We start from the raw sequence: 19,085 nt of genomic DNA, 5'->3' as shown, positions 1-19,085 counted from the left end.
TTATTTGATGTGATGTCTGGAAAGTTCCCATAGATGGTGGGTCATTAGAAAAGCAACAAACATGTTATTTGCTAGGAAGGGTTTGTTCAAAAAACTGTATGCATTGGTTTAATATGTTGTTACTGTCTTCTGAAGGAAAGTCGCAATTTCAGATATGTTGGAGTGGCCTGTAGAAATATCTGTTTATATATGTCCTATTATAGCATCACGTTAAAGAAAAGCATCTACTATATTGGATATCCATTGCTAGATTCACTGGCAGCCACACTCTGAAAACAGGGGAAGGGTTTCTTGGCAGAGAAACTGGACAGATCAGTGCTAATATCCTGTAAATGACAATGGCTCTCATTTCATGTTGACATGGCTTAGCTGAATTGTATAGCGCCAGGAAAGAGCCCCATGTTTGTTACTTCTCTGCAACCTTGAGGCAAATGGTTGCTTCCCTGATTCTAATTGCAAATCCTCAGAAGCAGCAACTCGATTAAAAAAAAGGCAGGATGGAATGGAGTTGTCTTCTTTCTTTTTTTTTACTTAAATGGGATCCAGTTACAGAGAATATTGGTGCAGTAATGCAAAACCTGCTTTCTTAACAGGTGGAAAACTGATTAACGGTATGAACACTGAGTTTCAGATACTGGTCAGCAGTGGTGAGTTTCAAAAATTTTTAGAACCTCTTCTGTAGGTGTGGCCTGTTTTGTGGGAGTGGCTTGCTGGCCATGGACCGGGTGGGAATGGCTTGCCAGCCATGTGACCAAGTGGGAGTGGCTTGGCAGTCATGTGACTGGGTGGGTGTGGCCAACTTGTAAAATGTGGTGAAACTCACTTAAAAATTCTCTTGCTTAGCAACCAAAATGTTGGCTCAGAAACTCTGGCATTTGAAGCACGCAAGTCTTAAAGCTGTCAGGTTATAAGACCCTTGCACCCTATTGTAACGTGTGTGGGTTGTTGTTGTGAGGGAATTGACACGCAGGAGCCATGTGCAAGACAGATCTTTATTTTAACACAGGTGACAAGCGATTCAAACGTTCCCTGCAACTGTCAGGGTATTTATACTAGCACTCAGACCAACTGTCAAAACGACCAACCAATCAGGTCGCAGCTGGTATTTGCATATTGAATATGCAACACACCCCTAGCCCTTTAGAAAAAAAACCCCAGGGGTGTTCAAACTTGACAGCTTTAAGACTTTAAGGTTTAGATAGGACTCTTAGAGGTGGACGGGGCGATTGGTGAGCCAGCCAATCAGTGAGCGGTGAACGGGGCAAGCATGGTGTGGACGGGTGGAGGGAGGAAGCTGGAACTGGTTCCAAATGGCATGGTAGATTTGTGGAACCTCTTCTATAGAAGAGGTTAGAACTGGCAGGAACCCACCCCTGCTGGTCAGGTATGGAATGGGACAATTCTCTGTGGCCAACTTGCCATGGCCAACTTGCCACGGGACAACTCGATACAGGACATGTCAAGCCTGCCTCCCTCAGTAACCACAAAGAAACCACTTAATTCCATTTTGCAGAATTAAGAGTATTTTACTGGTTATGAAAAGAGAGCAGCTAAGCAAAGCAAGATCTGAGGCAAAAGTGTGCGAAATCATACATATCAATATGTGACCAAACTCCCTCCCCCTGGTAACCCTCATCCCACTGTCCAATCTGCAAATCCCTTAGGTGTCATGTGAGTTCCATCTTCAAGGAGCATCATCAGGTTGGTATGCAGGACAGTTGGCCTTGACCGACACCAAGCACTAATCTCCAGCATGCGCAGTTAGACCAAAACTCCCTTTTTACAATCTCTCCTGTACTTAAACTTCCCCTCCCAAATACCAGGGCCCCCCTCCCCATTTCAATGGCAGCCAAAAGCAAATAGCGAAACAGAGGCTGACAGGACAATTCAACAAATGCAAAAGTTAAATTAATTTCGATGGAACCATAGCCAATAGTAATAAAAGAAAAATCCAGAAACACAAGAGTTACAATAATTTCAATGAAAACATGGTCACCTATAATAAATATAACTGAATGAAATGATTACTACAGTGTTGAATTGTCCTTTGGCAAGTTGATTGTGGGGAGTTGATTATAGCGAGTTGGTCATGGCAAGTTGTCCTAGATCCAGCCAGTTTTTGTACTCATTGTAAAAGACTCCACCATATTTCCCACAAAATGCTAACCTGTTATTCTAATATGCTGATGCCTAACTAAGCCTACAGAATATGCAGATGCCCAAGTCTGGCTAGAAATTTTCCCATTCTAACCCTGTAGAGCTGCTGTCATTCAGAGAGTGAAGTAGGCTGACTTAAATTGGATTGCCCTATTCCTAGACTAGAAAATTGGAATCTTTTTCTTGACAAATTCGTGAAAAAGATCATGTTAAAAAATATCTCGCGGCAAACATACAAGAACAATGGATAGATGTGGACAATGTATCCCAATTACAATCACTTACACAAATAAATATCTTTTTCTGGCCTACAAAATTCCTGCAGACTGACATCTTTTGCTTTGTTTAGCTGTTTTGTCCTCCTATGAATCCTGAAGAAAGCTAAAGTTAGTCATGTTAGAGCAGTGGTGGGATTCAAATAATTTAACAACTGGTTCTCTGCCCTAATGGCTAATGACTATCTGGGTAGGTGTGGCTCGGTGGTCATGTGACTGGGTGGGCTTGGCCAACTCAAGTTCACTCAGGTCGATGGTATGGGCACTTCACCTTAGCTGTTACAATGTAATAAGGGTTAACCGGAGAGGCAGTTTCTGTAAGCAGGTCAATAAAGATTAGGCTAGAAACAACACTAGAATGTTTCCTTCCTGCCTTCCTTACAGGATTAGCCCTGTAAAGTGGATCCACCACATGAATGTGTGCAGCACTCACGCATACACGCGCAGCGCACGCATGCGTCCTTACCTCCTGAGACGCTCTGCGATGGCTCCACAATGCTCCAGCAGCTTGCCAGAGCGTCGCACATGCGCCATACACTCTGTGCGCATGCACAGAAGCACCAAAGACCTCAAATACCGGTAAGGAGGGTGGGCAGGCCCTCTGGAACACTGTACCAAAATGATACCCGGTGCTCCGGGCAGGCACTGGTACGCCCATACTGGAGCATACCAATCGTAACCCACCACTGTCCTCTACCTACAACAGCTCATTTAGTGTCTGTTCAAAGTTACAATGGCACTGAAAAAAGTGACTTATGACCATTTTCCCAGTTACAACCTTTGTAGCATCCCCTCGATCTTGTGATCAAAATTCAGATGCTGGGCAACTGGTTCATACTTATGACAGGTGCAGTGCCTCCATGTCACATCATCCCCTTTTGCGACCTTCGTACAAGCAAAGTCAATGAGGAAGCAAGATTCACTTAACAACCAGGTTACTAACTTATCAACTGCAGTGATTCACTTAACAACTGTGGCAAGAAAGGTTGTAAAGTGAGGCAAAACTTACTTAACAAATGTCTCACTTAACAACAGAAATTTTTGGCCCAATTGTGATCATAAGTAGACTATTACCTGTATATTGCCTTCAATCTACAGTTTACTTTCAACATCTCCTTCATTAGAAAAGTCCTACTAAAAATGAATATTGGTCACTTCAGGTCACTCTTGATGTTCTGACCTTTGCAAAAAGCACTTAATATAACAGTTGGCAGCAGGCATTGTCTATGAAATCTTGTGACTCCAAAAATAAATAGCTGAAAGTTTATTAATTCAGTTTCCAGATTTTCTATGGGTGAAGGCAGTAAACAAAGTGAATGAAAGAATACATTGTTTTCTATGAATCCAGAGGTCATTTAAAAGCTGAAACCGAGTACAGATGATTAGTAGGTAGCAGGAGAGAAACATAAATACTGGCTTGTATTATAAGAAATATATTTAACTTGCAACTTGGCAAGGATGGGACTTGTCTCCTGGATTTAGTTTGTTATTCAGTAAAAATCATACTGTGTGAGTGAACATACCCACATATTCTTACTTAACTCATTGCATATAAAGAAGGTCTTGCAATCAATCTTTGGCATCTCCACAAAGGATCCTTGGTATCAGAACTGGAAAGACCCACAGGGCCAACCTCTCCACTAGATTAGATAAGGCTGGGCCAAATAGATCGGAAGCCTACACTGATATAAAGCAGATTCTTCTAGGGACAATATGCAGACTGTGCCTCCATTAATAGCTGCAAGGGACATAACTGTTCATTTATACCCTGCTTCACACAGACTTTGTGTAAAGTAATTAAAATTAGATGTCATCCCCTTAAGATACTCGCTTTGATTTTTCACATTTTGAACTCGTCTGCCCTACACATTTTCCACCCTCCCCCATGTGAAAAATATGTCTGTAGTAGTTGCTTCTTTTGAATTCGAGTCATGGCACACTGGCCTTCTTCCCCCCAGAGCACAAGGGAAGCAGCTCTGGTTTTACTTTTTAAGGCCAAGAAGCAAATCTCTAATTCATCTTTAGTTTACAAAGAGCACCCCATACCTCAAATGGGTATTACATTATGAAGTTGAAGTGGATCCCACATATATGAAGATAAGAACATAATGAACATAAACAATCATGTTTAAGGTAATTGGATCCAATTATATTTTCAGCATTTAATAGGGGATTGGTAAGAATATACTGCTTTTAAAGGTTCTAATACAAATGTACAATGCAAATGTACTGTTCTAGCTATGGAGAACGCCGAGTGGCGAGCCAGGACTTTCTCAAATGCTAACCGTTTTAATCATTCTAATTCTAATCATTTATCGATTCTCCCTCGTGCTGGTTCCTTCTGTGAAAAGCATGTTGGCGGGCTGCTCGGGATGGTGTTGGGGCATAATGGTTTCTGAGCTTTGCCATCAACACCTCCCATGTTACGGTGTGCATGGTCTGGGGCGCTACCAACATGCCCGCAATATTAAACATCTCTGTGCCACACAAGTTTAAAAAATACAATTTCTTCCTGCTTTCTGACAAATTGGTGTAGTTGTTGGCATTTAAAAAACATTTGAAACGGGATATATATGAGTCCCATGTTTCTGTGGCTCCATTGAAAACCACTAACATGTTCATGGAAGCCAATCTGAGGTAAAATTGGTCCCTACATGGGTAGCACTTGGACCAATGTACCAGTGGTGGGTTTCAAAAATTGTTCGAACGTACTCTGTGGGTGTGGCCTCCTTTGTGGGAGTAGCTTGCTGCTCATGTGACCGGATGGGAGTGGCTTGCTGCCCATGTGACTGGATATGAAGATGCCGATGACACTTGTCAGAACCACCTTAAATTACCTCACACAGAGCACTGGCATGCATAAGAATATGATGTAAACTTGTTTTTTAAAAGGCATCTTTGGTTTGCGTTAAAACAACTTCAACACACGCAGTGTTTTGATTGCACCACAAACGCAGTAGTCATCCTTACTTTTCACAGAGGCACTGAGTTTTATAAATATGACCATGATAGTGTAGAATAATCATATCCAAGTACACTCAGGCCTTAGTGACTTCACTCAACCTCTCATTGAGTGAGTTCCTCTGAGAGGAATTTCAGCTCTGCGTGACTCAGCTCTGTGCTAGTGACTCTTGTCCGCTCTTGCCTGGGCTCTACCTCAGAATCCCACCTTCGTCGCCAATGTTCTAACTAGGGAAAATGCCAGGTGGACAAACTGAGGCGAGCCAGGACTTTCTCAAATGCTAACAGTTTTAATAATAACAGGTTGCCAACGCAGCAATTCACAATGTGCATGTCTCAGCTAACCGACAGCAGCTGAGCCCTGTTTGACAGCTCTTTATATACGCTGGCTGTGAAACAGTTAGCCAATCAAGAGCGAGAACAGCACGCCCTAGGCAGACGGACTGGAGGGAGAACTATAGGACATAGTATGTACAAAGCTACATGCATGCCAGGGCATGGAGAATGACACCAAATATTCTTTTTAGAACAAGTTTCCATTTGATTATGATAGAAACATCCCATCTATATTGACTGAATCTGGTCCCTTCCCAGAACACTATGATAATTGCTCTTTATGCTAAGAGATCCACCCTGGAGTCATCTCTTGAGTTACTTAATTTGTCTGAGTTCCTACTTTATACTAAACCCAAAACTACTTTCCATTTTTATGGCTTACCATGTTTTACAAACTGGTCAGGTGCAGTTAGTCAATAAACCATAATTAACATTTTTTCACCAAAATCACTTCAAAAATATCACTTCTGAAACTCAGATCAATTATTTATATAGTATAGTAATGTGAAATTGTGAAAGACTGTTATGCCTGAACTTGCTTGTTAGTTTAAAGTTTAAGTGCAGGTAGGCCCTTTAAGCCTGGATGCGCAAATTTGAGTTAAGCCAGGTTTCAATAAGACTGAATTGGGCAGGTGAGGTTAATAAGATCATCTTCTGGCAAGAATACAATTCAATTGTCCCTGAGTTAATTCCACATCAGACAGAGAGAAATTGCTTGATCAGGAAGATATATATCTTTCCGTTAGATATTTTTCTTCAAGCAAAAAATAATAATAATAGTAAAGCCAGGTGGATGTGGGCCCAAAGTAAAAGGATAAAAATCGAGGTCCAATCCAAACCTTTAATATCCTAAAAGATTTGGACCAGATTATTCAAAAAAAAAAACTGTCTCCAATCTAAGTTTCAAAGGTCCTGTGATGAATGCCTCCCTCAATGAAGTAGGAGAGCTATAGGGCCAGGGTCTTTTCAGTAACAACACCCTATTATGAAACAGAGATAGATTTGTCCAGCATCCTCTCTGGATTTTTTAAACACCAGTTGAACTCCTTTCCAGCCAATATAACCCTAAACTCTGTCTATTTAAAGAGGGAGATTTCTAATTTTAGGGTAGTAGTACATTTTGACGCTTTCTGCATTTACTGTTGGTTTTGATATTATGCTTTTATATCCCATCTCTCATCTGTATTCAAATTGTACCATCTTGAGAATTATATGTGATTGGATTGAGCTACCATATGGAGTACCTTACATCCTTCCGAGGTGGGTAAAATGAGAACCCGGATTGTTGTTGGGGCAATATGCTGACTCTGTAAACTGCTTAGAGAGGGCTGAAAGCAACTGCTATTGCTATTGCTACTTGCCCCAGCTTCTGCCAACCTAGCAGTTTGAAAGCATGTAAAAAATGCAAGTAGAAAAATAGGGACCACTTTGGTGGGAAGGTAACAGCGCTCCATGTGCCTTTGGCATTTAGTCATGCCAGCCACATGACTAACTGGAAATGACTAGCACGCATGTGCGGGGGAACCTTTACCTTTACCTTTTGATTGACCTTGCTGCTAGCCATTAGTTGCTTCTTTCTGTTGCTCCTCTCCCCGCATTTTTGTATCAAGTCCAATGTCCATCTTTTTGTTGAACAAGGGAGCAGAAACAATTAGCATGAATCATCAATCATTAATGTGCTGGAATTCTTATTGATATTCAGACACTTGCAGGTGGTGACTCAGTCACAAAATTACATGATTTTGCAAAGGCAAGAAGCTGAACATCTATGCTGAGAAAAAATGTTCCATCCTGCTCAGTAAGAGCTGACAAACCTTTTAGTTTCAACTTTTTGACAGTGGCTTTTTAAATCTAAGAAATATTGAAGTCAGGTAAACTTTTGATAGTCAAGGATTATGTTAAATATAAAGCTACAATTTGAGAGGTTTGTAATTTCACAGCATGACTTGAAAAGATTCTTTCAAAAGGTTATTTTAGATGATATACCCATTCTAATAGTTTTATTTATTATTTTCAAGGGGCATTGAAAAAGAGAGATTTGGAGACTGACTGCTATCTATGGTTTGTCAACAATGATCTACCACATCCAGATTCAAGATAATTTAGGAATATTCCATTCTTAGAACATTCATCTCAGTCCATTTAATTGATAGCTATATGTTTAATGAATGACTGGGGTATTTTCCATTGAGCTACAGTGATAGGAAAAGTGATGAAAGGCAAATTCCATTCTCCTCTGACCGGGAGGTCCTGAGACCTCCTGTCCATAGAAGGGAAAGGTTTATGGCTATTTTTTATAAGAATGGTTATTTAATAAACACCCAATAAGTGGAATTAAGAAATCTACTCAGTGGGGGTAATTGTAAAAGTTTGTTTTTATGTAGCTGTATCTGCAATAAACCCAGATGTGAACTTTTACTTCAGGACTACCCAAAACGTTGCCATTGGACCTAGCAGCATCAGCTACATTAGGTTAATAACTATTCATTATCTAGTGTTGCTCTAACCTACAGCTTTTCCCTACATTATTATTACTGTGTTGTTGTTATTATTTTTGATAACCGAAAAGGAATCCACTCACTAGATGATGATGATGATGATGATGATGATGATGATGATGATGATAGATTCTCAAGTGTCCTTGAGACCTGCCTTAGTTCATTCTAGATGTCCAAGAACAAATGACATATAACATGTTGCCTTGTGTAGTATATTAGAACAGAAACAACCTATTTTCCTCACAAGATTTGTCTAAAACTAGAATACAACTATGCTGCTAGACTGGAAAGTAGATTTATTAGTATCACCTTTTCTTAGAACTGCTTGCAATAAAGTTTCCTCCATTTTATTATTAAAGAGAAGCAAATAGATCACAATGAATTTGAAGACGTAAAATGGTAGCACACTACAAGCTGCCTTAATGGTTTTGGGGAGTTCTTTGCAAAAGTATAGGCCTGTAACAGCACCGAAGCTATCCAGAAGCAATCTACACAAAATTGGAGAGCTTGCTTGGATTCTGAAATTTGATCAGCTCAGCTCAACTCCAGTGGAAATTGTGGACCAAAGTGGATTCCAGACAGCAGAAATGTTCATCTTGTCTATTCCTGATCTCTTGGGTTTCTTAGTATTTTATCACCATCACTTGTTGAGTAATGACAGTAGCAATTTTAGAATTATAGAATCATAGGACTAGTAGGGACCTTGAAGGTCTTCTAGTCCAACCCCTTTTCCAAGGCAAGAGTCCTTATACCATCTCAGACAAATGGATGTCCAATCTTTTCTTGAAAACCTCCAATAATGCCCCAATAATAAATAGATGATTAATTTATTTGCTGTACCACAGAATGAGAGAGGCACAGAAATTTCCACTTTCCCAGATTGTTCTTTTAGTCCTCTTTCTCCTCCTTCCTCCCCATGCCTAGGGAGCACGAATGAGGACTCTGAACAAGATAAGCGGGATGAGGCTGGTAGCTTTGTGGGAGTGCCCTGAATCTGGAGTATAGAAAGCTCACAGAGAAAAGGTTGATTATTTGTTATGCATGTGCTTACTAAATGGCATCATCTATGAGAACCAATATTTAATTCTATTGTTTTCAGCTTTAAGAATGTACTCATCATCGTGATTGAGAAATAGGCAGTTCTTTTATACATGTAGCATTTGTACTATTAGTGAATCAGAAATCACTTAAAGGTTCCTTAAACAGTTCCAGTTGTTTCTTTGAAGGAAACTGTATAATTTCACTACCCAGCAGTCAAAACCTGATTAATATGAAGAGCAGCAAACCAGTCAACTGCTTGAACATACCCTCTGCCAGTGATCTTAGTTGGCCTTGGGAGCAGGGCAAAAGAAGATCATAGTTAGTATATAGCCACCTATTAACTCCTGGGTAGATGGTTTTGAATCCACTTATGCTAGGAGCAGAACATCACATATTTGTCCTCATAGACATTTTTCCTCTTCCCAATTAGGACAGCAGGAGGGAAACAGCCAAAAATTGGTGGCAATAGTGACAGAGAGATGTGGGCTGAGTAGTAAAAGAGATAAGGGTCAAAACTGTGAAGAAAAAAAGTTCCAGAAAAACTGGAAGAGGGAGATCTAATCCTTGGGGCACTACATGCTCAGCCTACACAATGGAATCTGCAGGATCTTCAAAACTGGCAGCAATAGAAGAAATTGGGAACATTAATTTCATTTATTTTTCCTTCACATGGAGCAAACTCCTACACTGATTGATGGGTCATTTTTATTTTGGCTGCACATCCTGTAAATGCTATCTTTATTCCACTTGTTTTTGGTCTTGTTTTAGGAAGGGAATTCGAGGATTGTTCTGCGAATACAGTACTAGAAGCAGATGGAACATTACTGTAATAATAGAGTAACTGTAGCCATACTTCAGAAGCCAAGTCATGATAACTCTATCTACTGCGGTGGCGCAGTGGTTAGAATGCAGTAATGCAGGCTGATCCCAACTGATCACTAGCTGCCAGCAGTTTGACAGATCGAATGTCACCAGGCTCAAGGTTGACTCAGCCTTTTCCTAGTTCTACTTTTTCTTCTAAGTTTAACTCTCCCAATTTCTCAAGAGCTGATCCAAGTGGCTGTGAACAGTAGGCTATTGTAAGCATAATATAGTTTTTGATTTGTGAATTCTATAGTTGACAATCGTAACATCTATAAAGAAAAGCAAGCTTTAAAATATCTCATTTATTGCAAAGTCAGTGAAAAAAAAGCATTTGAGAGTAAAAAATGTGGAGCCAAACAGAAAGTGACTAATTTAGAGAAAGCTATTTGATCACTTATGATGCAGGTGGAATGGGGAAAACTTTACAGTAGCAACATTGTTCCTTTTATCATACAACATTAATTTCCAGATTACCAGAAAATGAAGTGGAATTAGTGTGGAATATTTTGGGAAGGCAGAGAAGTTCCTTTCCTTTTTTATTTATTTATTTCCTTGCTTGTTTTTTTTTTTTTTTTGTCATTTTGTGTGTGTTTTTTTATTTTAGTTAGTTCAGGTTAGCTTTTCTTTTCATTTTTAACACAGTTTATTAAGTTATTTTATTGCAGTTATACAATAGTTAACATATAGTTAATTTTATTTGATATTATGTTATAGTATCATATATTTTTGTTAATCACATTTTATTAAGTTTTAAACTATTGTGAAATACAAAAGTAAGTAAGAGGATAATGAGGGGGAAGGGGAAAAGGGGAAGAAAAGTGAGGAAAGATGGGGAAAGAAAAAGAAAAAGAAGCATTGACTTCCGACTTTCTGTTACGTAGAATAAGGATTAACAACAGAGCACAACTTTTAGGTTTTCCATAATAGTATGAACAAGTCATTTCTATAAAGATCTATCAGTCTAATTTGTAAAACCCAAAATCAAGATTTAATTATTTTCCACATCAAGCACAAAGTTTAGAAGCAGTTTCCATGTGGAAACATTATCATATATTTTTAAGGAAATGTAATGCTTTTAAAATTCCAAAAAGCTTAAATTAACATAATAAAAAAGCTTAAAATAGGGAAAAATCTGATGTCAGTTTGCCTATTTGTGATAGTCAAGGAATGTAATGAGATGATAAAATTATTTAACTACCTATTCATGTCATTCAACCCTCTTGTAGCTTTCTTTCCAAGAAAAACTGTATGAACACTAATATGGAAAGGCAGCATGTAATGCAGAAACCCTTTTTACAAACCCTAGAATCCAATATAGTAGAATATCCCAAACTTCAGAAGTGTGTTTGAATTTTGAATTTCTCTTATCATTCTCAATTTAAAGAAATGGGAGATGAAACGAAGATAAAGCATAATCTGATCATTATGAATTACAATATGACCTGGAGGATCTGTAATATTGCCATTATTAACCATATACCTGCACTCCTTTATGATCAGCAATTATTTACCCCAGGGCTATTTTTAAGAAGGCAGTGATGAGGTAAAAATGGGGAGATGCTTTATATTAATTTAAGCATGTGGGATCCTGATTGAGACCACTGCGCAGGGGCAGGCGACTTAATTTTCCTCCCCCACAACTGCTTACTTTGCAGAATTCCTCACATGGTAAATTAAACAAGAAAAACATTCAATTGTTACTGAGATTAGTTTGGAAATGTGAAAAGCAAAATTGAAGAGTGCAGAAAAACAAGTCCCTTAAAAATAACAGAGGCAAGATCTAATCTAGTGTTTCTTGTTTTGCAGCTATATTTCACGAGAGAATCAACTCACACAGTTACCATTAATCAGTGAATAATGTGAAAGTATGCTCATAATTGGGGCATAATAGGTTATAATGAACAATATTGTTGCAGAAAATCAGGAGACCCAGACTGTGAGATCAAGAGAAGCTTTATTTGGCTAAATAGTTCAGACAGAGACAGCAATTTCTAACATCTGAATAGCGTTCTAATCAAAACATGCATTCTTATAGTATGTTCAAAGCATCAAAACACGGAAATATGTTAGCTCATTTCTATTGGCTAAGCAGATTATATCATGCTGCCCTTTCATGTCTAGGCCGCAGGTGGCATGCAGGAAGCACTAATTTCATACTAACTTATGTGGTTAAGGTCTAGACTTGCAAGGGAGACCTCCAACTGACTTGACCTACTTACAGCAGGTGTTAGCTTTCATGATTTGACATTTTAAACTTCCTGAGTTCAAGCTTCCTGTTCTTCAAGACTCAGAAAATGTATAACGAGATAGAAGGGATAAACGGGTCCCCCAGGAGATCTTCTAGTCTGACCCCGTATCATGTTCACTCTTTATATCCAAATCTTGCTTTATATCCTGCCTTAATATCACAAAAATCTACCTTCAATCATATTTGTTGAAATCTGTGCAACTAATGTAGTATACACTGCAGTTTTTCAGTCATGGAATATTTCTCCTCAGATCCTTCACATATCACTTCAAGGAGTTGTCTCTAAAGCAGAGTAATTTGTGCAGTTACCAATTATGCTAGACAAATAAAAACCATAGTATTTTCTGTGCAGTGTTTTTTTCCATCTTCATGTGAGAAAACCACTGATAAGTGGGAGCTGATATTTGCTATGCAGTTGTTTTAATAAAGATGTTGCCTTTAATAATCATTAAAAAAACAACCAGTGTTTGCATTGGTGCTTTTATGGTATAAAATTCTCCTTTATTCTTCTGAGAATTGTCCAACTATATTCCCATGACCTACTATTGCCCTGACTACAATAAGGGTATGTGAGTGTACACTTCATTGTTTTATCATTTAATCATATTTCATTGCTTAAGTACAAATGGCTTTAAATGGCTTTAGTTTTGAATGGCTTCAAAATGCCATCCACATAATTTAAAATAGGCTGGTAATCACACTGGAGAAAAATGCGGGAAGGGTAAGGTCAGCTTTCCTTCCCAGGACATTTTGGTAGTAGCAGCCCATTCTAGATTTTCCTAGAGCTATAATATGTAGTGCTGGAGTTCTTGATTTTAGTAGAAAATATAACTTTGAGTATTTTGGATTTTTTTTTTAAAAAAAAGATTTTGATAAAACAGATCAATACATTTCTGCTTTTCTAGTTAGGAAACTGGCTCACTGGGAAAGCTAACAAGAAGAGTTTAGTATGAATGGGAATTCCTAAAAGCAATGATGATAAATGCTCAATTGCAAGTAACTTCAGTGAGAAAAGAAACAGAAAACCGCAACAGTACCTAAAATAACCCCATGAAAAACTCAGTGAAGATTTGAAAACTAACAAAAAAGGGCATATATAGGATGTAGAAAGAAAGCCAAGTAGGACAGCATTTAGAACACAGAATCAGCACAGATAGCTCTGAACTGTGGAGGTGGAAACCCGAAAGCTGCAGTTCAGTCTGTCATGAACAGCAAAACATATCTTTACATACAGTATATTCAAAATAAAAGTGGATGGGAAAAATAAGACACACACAGAAGGCAAGAATAAAAAGGGAGGGTACTTAATTTTATTTGGCAACCATGTGCCTATCCCTCCCACAGAACCATCCCTCCCTTCCACTCTGGTTGGAGAATTCTGCAATAAAGAACCATGTCAAGATTCAGGAACAAGCTGGTAGAATGGGAAGAAACCAGTAACATGAATTTCAGCAAGGCACTTAGATAGGAAATATCAAAGGCATCAGAATAGGGATTGGTGATGATACCAGGAGCAGCCCAGGCAAAAAGGCTTTTTGCATAGTTTGGTACATCCCAAGCTGAACATAAACTATGGAAATATCATGAAACAGCTGTAGAGAAACAAATGAAGTTGTGGGCTGCATCAACAAGCTTATAGTATCAATGTCCACAAAATCATTATTTTTCATTCTTTCTTATTATTGTGTCCAGGTTTAGAGACTGCATTTTAGGACATTTACAAATTGAAGAGAATGCTGAGGAGGGTCAAAGATGATAAGGAAACTGGAAGAAAAACCTAAAAGGAATTATTTAAAATATCCAGTATGTTTAGCTTGGAGGAAGGAAGACTATTGGGAGACAAAACTGCCTTCGAATAGTTGAAACTCATGTAAGCCACAGAGCAGAATTATTCAAACAATTGACTTAAATTATAGGGAACTAGATCTTGATTGGACATTGGAAAGAAATTTCTGACAGTCAAAGTTGTCCAACACTAAATCAGATGGTGGACTCTTTTTCTCGGAGGGCATTTAACAGATTAACAGAGTTGGAAGGGACCTTGCAGGTCATTTAGTCCAACCCCTGCCCAAGTAGGAGACCCTACATCTGCTTCTACCTAGGAACAACTCACAACTTCCTGATTGCAAGGTGAGAGCTCCACCTCTAGGCCACAGTAACAGAGGCTGAATAGCCATCTATTGGGAATGCAGTGACAGTAGATTCCTCCTCTGGGTTGGGGGAGTCAATGATGTTGTAGTTGCTTTGGGCCAGTGGTTACCAACCAGTGGTCTGTGGAAAATTTTGGTGGTCCGCAGAAAAATTATTTGCATTTTTATATTGCACTAAATACTATTTATCTTTTTTAAAAAATCATATTAGTGGCCCGTGGGATTTAAAATTATGAATTTAGTGATCCCTGAGGTCTGAAAGGTGGGTGACCCCTGCTTTGGCCTGTCACAAAACATCAATTTACCAAAAGACAGATTGCTGAATGTCTCCATTCTCTAGTCTTCCAGATAGCATTTGAACTCACAGACTAATAATATGCTTGAGACTGGTGCTTTTCAGCCTGCTAATTTCCATCTTTTTTTTATTAAAAGAAGCTAAAAATAAAGTAAGTTGAGATACCTCATCATATTATATGCAAAGCCAAAGTAAAACACTACAACTTAGTGCAATGTTTGAATCACCGGGGCTGCTGCAATGCGAAACCCAACTGCAGCCCATTAATCATTATTGCATCCTAACTATGCCAGTTATCCACAACAATTAGCCAATTGATTTATCTGATCTCTATTTATCCCATCTTCATTTGCTTAATTACCAGCATTTATTATTATTTCAGAATATTTAATAATTAGTGTTCCTCTTGATGGGTGCATTTATAGAAGTTGACACTAAAAGCAAAATGGATTCTGAGTACTCTACATAAAAAACAGACTGTAAAAGTAAGTAAAAGAAATATGGAGAACATAAAAATTGCTAATTTCCTTATGAGTTTTGTGAACGTATCTCACTAATTTCTCCACATTCAAACAATATAATATACATTAAAAGATTGTTTTGAATACATTTTAAGTAGAAAAGCAATATATAAATGTTTATAAAGCAATACATAAAATAACAGTGAAATTTGATCTATCCCTAAGAAGATACTCATGGAAATGACTAGTGCCTCACTAAGTGTGATAGGCATGGGATCATTTCAACTTCTATGAGAAGGACATCAGTGCCTTGAAATGCTGTCAAAACTTGCCAGTCCAGCTCAATCCGGTTCAAACTTGGCAGATCAAGAGTCTTATATGAGCTCCTCTGACCCTAATAGTATGTATATAGTATGTATATACCCTAATAGTATGTATATATTTAAAGATTCTTCTGAACCCTCATAATTTTTTTTTAGTAATGCATGTTTATTCTTGCTCTTCTCACCACTATATATTTTTTTGTTTCTCATTATGATTTCATATTGTCTTGAAGTTGCTTTTAATGGAATTGGAGATTTATCTTGTTAGGAGACGTCATTAAACTCATAAAACAAGCCAACCAGGTATGAGAGATAATTACAGCTGGCTGGTCAACGGGAATTAAAAATAATCATATTGTGTTACCTAGATTTCCCAAATGTAAATTGCTATAAAAAAACAAATACTTGTCTTTCAATATAATTTATACCTTAGCGGGATTTCTTTTTCTATTGGCCAGTATGATAAAGAATATTTTCAATAAGAGTGAAACAACAGGGAATGTAAATGAAATATAGTAATAATAGTCTTCAACTTCTTCAAAATTGACATTCTAACATGTACAGAGATTACCTACCGTGTATTTTGATGAAATGGGTTCAAGTCTCTGTGTGCACAAAACATTGAAGAAAGTCAGTGTGTCTTATTTAGGCTCAACCATTCTCAGGAGTCCTTGAACATTGTTCGTGATGGTTGATACATATAGAAGTTGTAGCCCAATCATCTGGAGAGTACAAAGTTGCCTATTTGTAATGTAAGAAATCTCAACAAATCTGCATCTACAATGTAACAATCTTAGCAAATGCAAAAGTGAAGAAGTATGGCCGTATCTTTACAAACTGACTAAAATTCTATCCATTTAATGAACAAAAACATGTGTAATAAATTACATCAGAAAGTAGCAATGCTTTAATGTAATGACCAATCCTGCTTGAACTTTGAATAAAATTATTGAGGATTTTTTAAAAATTAAATTGCATTTACTTTCTGTTTTCAGAAATACACACACATACACTTTGTTTGTAATAACCTTATTAAAAAAATCATTATTTTTTTTAAGAGTCACAGTGGCACAGTGGTTAGAGCGCATTACTACAAGCTACTTCTGCTGACTGCCGCCTGCCTGCAATTTGGCAGTTCAACTCTCACCAGGCACAAGGTTGACTCAGCCTTCCATCCTTCCAAGGTGGGTAAACATGAGGACCCAAATCTTGGGGAGCAATATGCTGACTTTGTAAACCGTTTAGAGAGGGCTATAAAGCACTGTAAAGCAGTATATAAGTCTAAGTGCTATTGCTATTGCTAGCATACACAGTAGCTATATAAAACACAAGGAGAGATTGACTAAAATTGGCATCAAATGATTTTACAAACCTGGAATTCAGCAAATTATTATTAAATTACAAATCAAGATTTGATTTGTAATTTAATAATAATTTAAATGTTTAAAGAAAACTTTTGATATCATTAAAATGGCTGTTGTTGTAAAGCCATTGTAAAATGGCTGCTAAGAGACTCTGGGTACTTACAAAGGAAAGTAATTTGCTAATCTTGCTAAATATTACATCTGAATCTCAACACAAAATAACTATCATATTTTTCGGAGTATAAGACACACCTTTTTCCTTCAAAAAAGAGGCTGAAAATCTGGGTGCGTCTTATACACTGAATACTGAATTTTTTTGTCTCCTGAAACCCCTTCACCAAAATGGCCGTGTATAGCTTGTAAGAGGCTTTCAGAGAGCTCCTGAGGACTGGGAAGGGCAGAAATGAACAAAAAATGGGCTGGTTGTTGCTCAATTTTGCCCTCCCAGCCCCCAGGAGCACTCTATATGCTTCCTAATGCCCCTTTTTTGACAAAAAACGGGCCCGTTTTTGTGAAAAATGAGCCGTTTTTGGGAGATTTGCAGAGTGCAATTTTTTTTTAAAAAAATTGCCTCTTCAAAACCTTGGTGTGTCTTATACCCCAGTGCATCTTGTACTCCAACAAATATGGTAACTTGACCCTATATAATAAAATAGAAAATTAAGGAAGGGGGAAAAGAAAAACAACAAAACTAAGAAATAGACCAAGGTTGAGCAAGGAACAGTGTTGGATTCAGAGAGCAGACATCACAGGGTTCATCCAAAATGTCCCCCCTGCCTTTGCAGGGTTTATTCTTTTATACAGTTTTTACAAGCAAAGCAGAGCATATAGCAACAGCATTATAATTGGCATATTCTCCTTGTCAATCTTTTAAGAACATCCCACCCAGGGTAGAGTCTCACATATTCAGATGGTTCCTGGTACTGCCTGGTGAAGCTAATTTGGTGAGATCATAGATATCTAAGGTAACCAGCTACTGAGATCATAGCAGTTGCTGCGCATGTCTTTACGTAACCTTTCCTCTATCCCTACAGAACAGGAACAATTATGTTCAACGGAAAAGCAGAGAAGAGGAAATTTGACACTTGTCAGAAAACTTGGTTTAAACAGCAATGTATGCTCATCCGTCAATAATAGAACACAGATTTTAGTTTTAATAGGATGACAAATGGAAATCCTCCATGGACATCAGTTTGGAGAACCCACATTTTCTAATTAAAGAATTGCATATGCAGAAAGTATCTATACATTTTGCAGTAAAAAAGATTACTTGATTGATTTAATCCTTGTTCTTTCATATAGAGTATTTCTGCCACATACACAAAAACTAAAAGGGTAAGAAATAGTAATTGGGAGAAATTTAGATAATTCTTCTTCTTTTGTTTAATCTATGGTTTTATATATTCCAAAGGGTTTTTTAAACTAATGTGTTGGTTCTAATTCAAAAATTATATTAAACCAAAATATGATTTGCTAATGGCTTTATGTGTTATCTGAGCTCACTTGCTATGGTTTGTAATCCATGACTTGTAGCTTACCTTACACGATCCCAGCCATGTATGGTTCATTCAGTAGATTACATCTTATCTGACATCATTGTCTGTGATTAGAGAATCATATACTTTTAAATTTTTAATTTATTTACATTTGGTCAATGATCATGTTGAAAGCACTTCTCTGGAATCTGATGTTTCCATTAATAAAATTAAAACTCTTTATTAATCTATGCAACTAAGGCATATAATCTCACTTCTGAAATAGTGATGCTGCAGAATTCTTCAGCTCTCCTAAGAATCATCATTGACTTATCAGCTAAAAAGGAGAATAATAAAGCATGATAGAAGCAAAAGGGACTTAGGCTGCACCTGCTCGATGCAAATTAAAGCATCTGTTGAAAAGTGGTTGTTTGGCTTCCGTTTGAACAAATCCAGTAGTCAGGATTTGACAAACTTCAGAGCTTTTTCTCTCCCTTTCCATCAGAATCTGTTTTTCTATATTTATAATTATAACTATAGTTATTCTATTATTATTTTCAATTATAATTATTCTGTAGGTTGCATTCTGGGATTGTGGAAAATCAAGTATTTACAAAGTAATCACTTCATGATCTGA

At 37.6% G+C, this 19,085-nt stretch overlaps 1 long non-coding RNA gene across 1 annotated transcript; it reads left to right on the top strand.

Moving 5' to 3' along the window:
- The first annotated feature begins 432 nt into the window (after nt 1-432).
- LOC148045550 (uncharacterized) lies at nt 433-18,708 on the top strand. The gene is made up of 3 exons (XR_015696602.1): nt 433-647; nt 16,668-16,793; nt 18,008-18,708. It is a non-coding gene; the product is annotated as an uncharacterized LOC148045550 (long non-coding RNA).
- Nucleotides 18,709-19,085: the final 377 nt, after the last annotated feature.

Source organism: Thamnophis sirtalis, unplaced genomic scaffold (assembly GCF_051295495.1).
Source record: "Thamnophis sirtalis isolate CommonGarterSnake01/CBP01778 unplaced genomic scaffold, rThaSir2_p1.2 scaffold_5, whole genome shotgun sequence".
NCBI lineage: Eukaryota > Metazoa > Chordata > Lepidosauria > Squamata > Natricidae > Thamnophis > Thamnophis sirtalis.
This window is presented reverse-complemented; position numbering and strand designations above follow the sequence as displayed.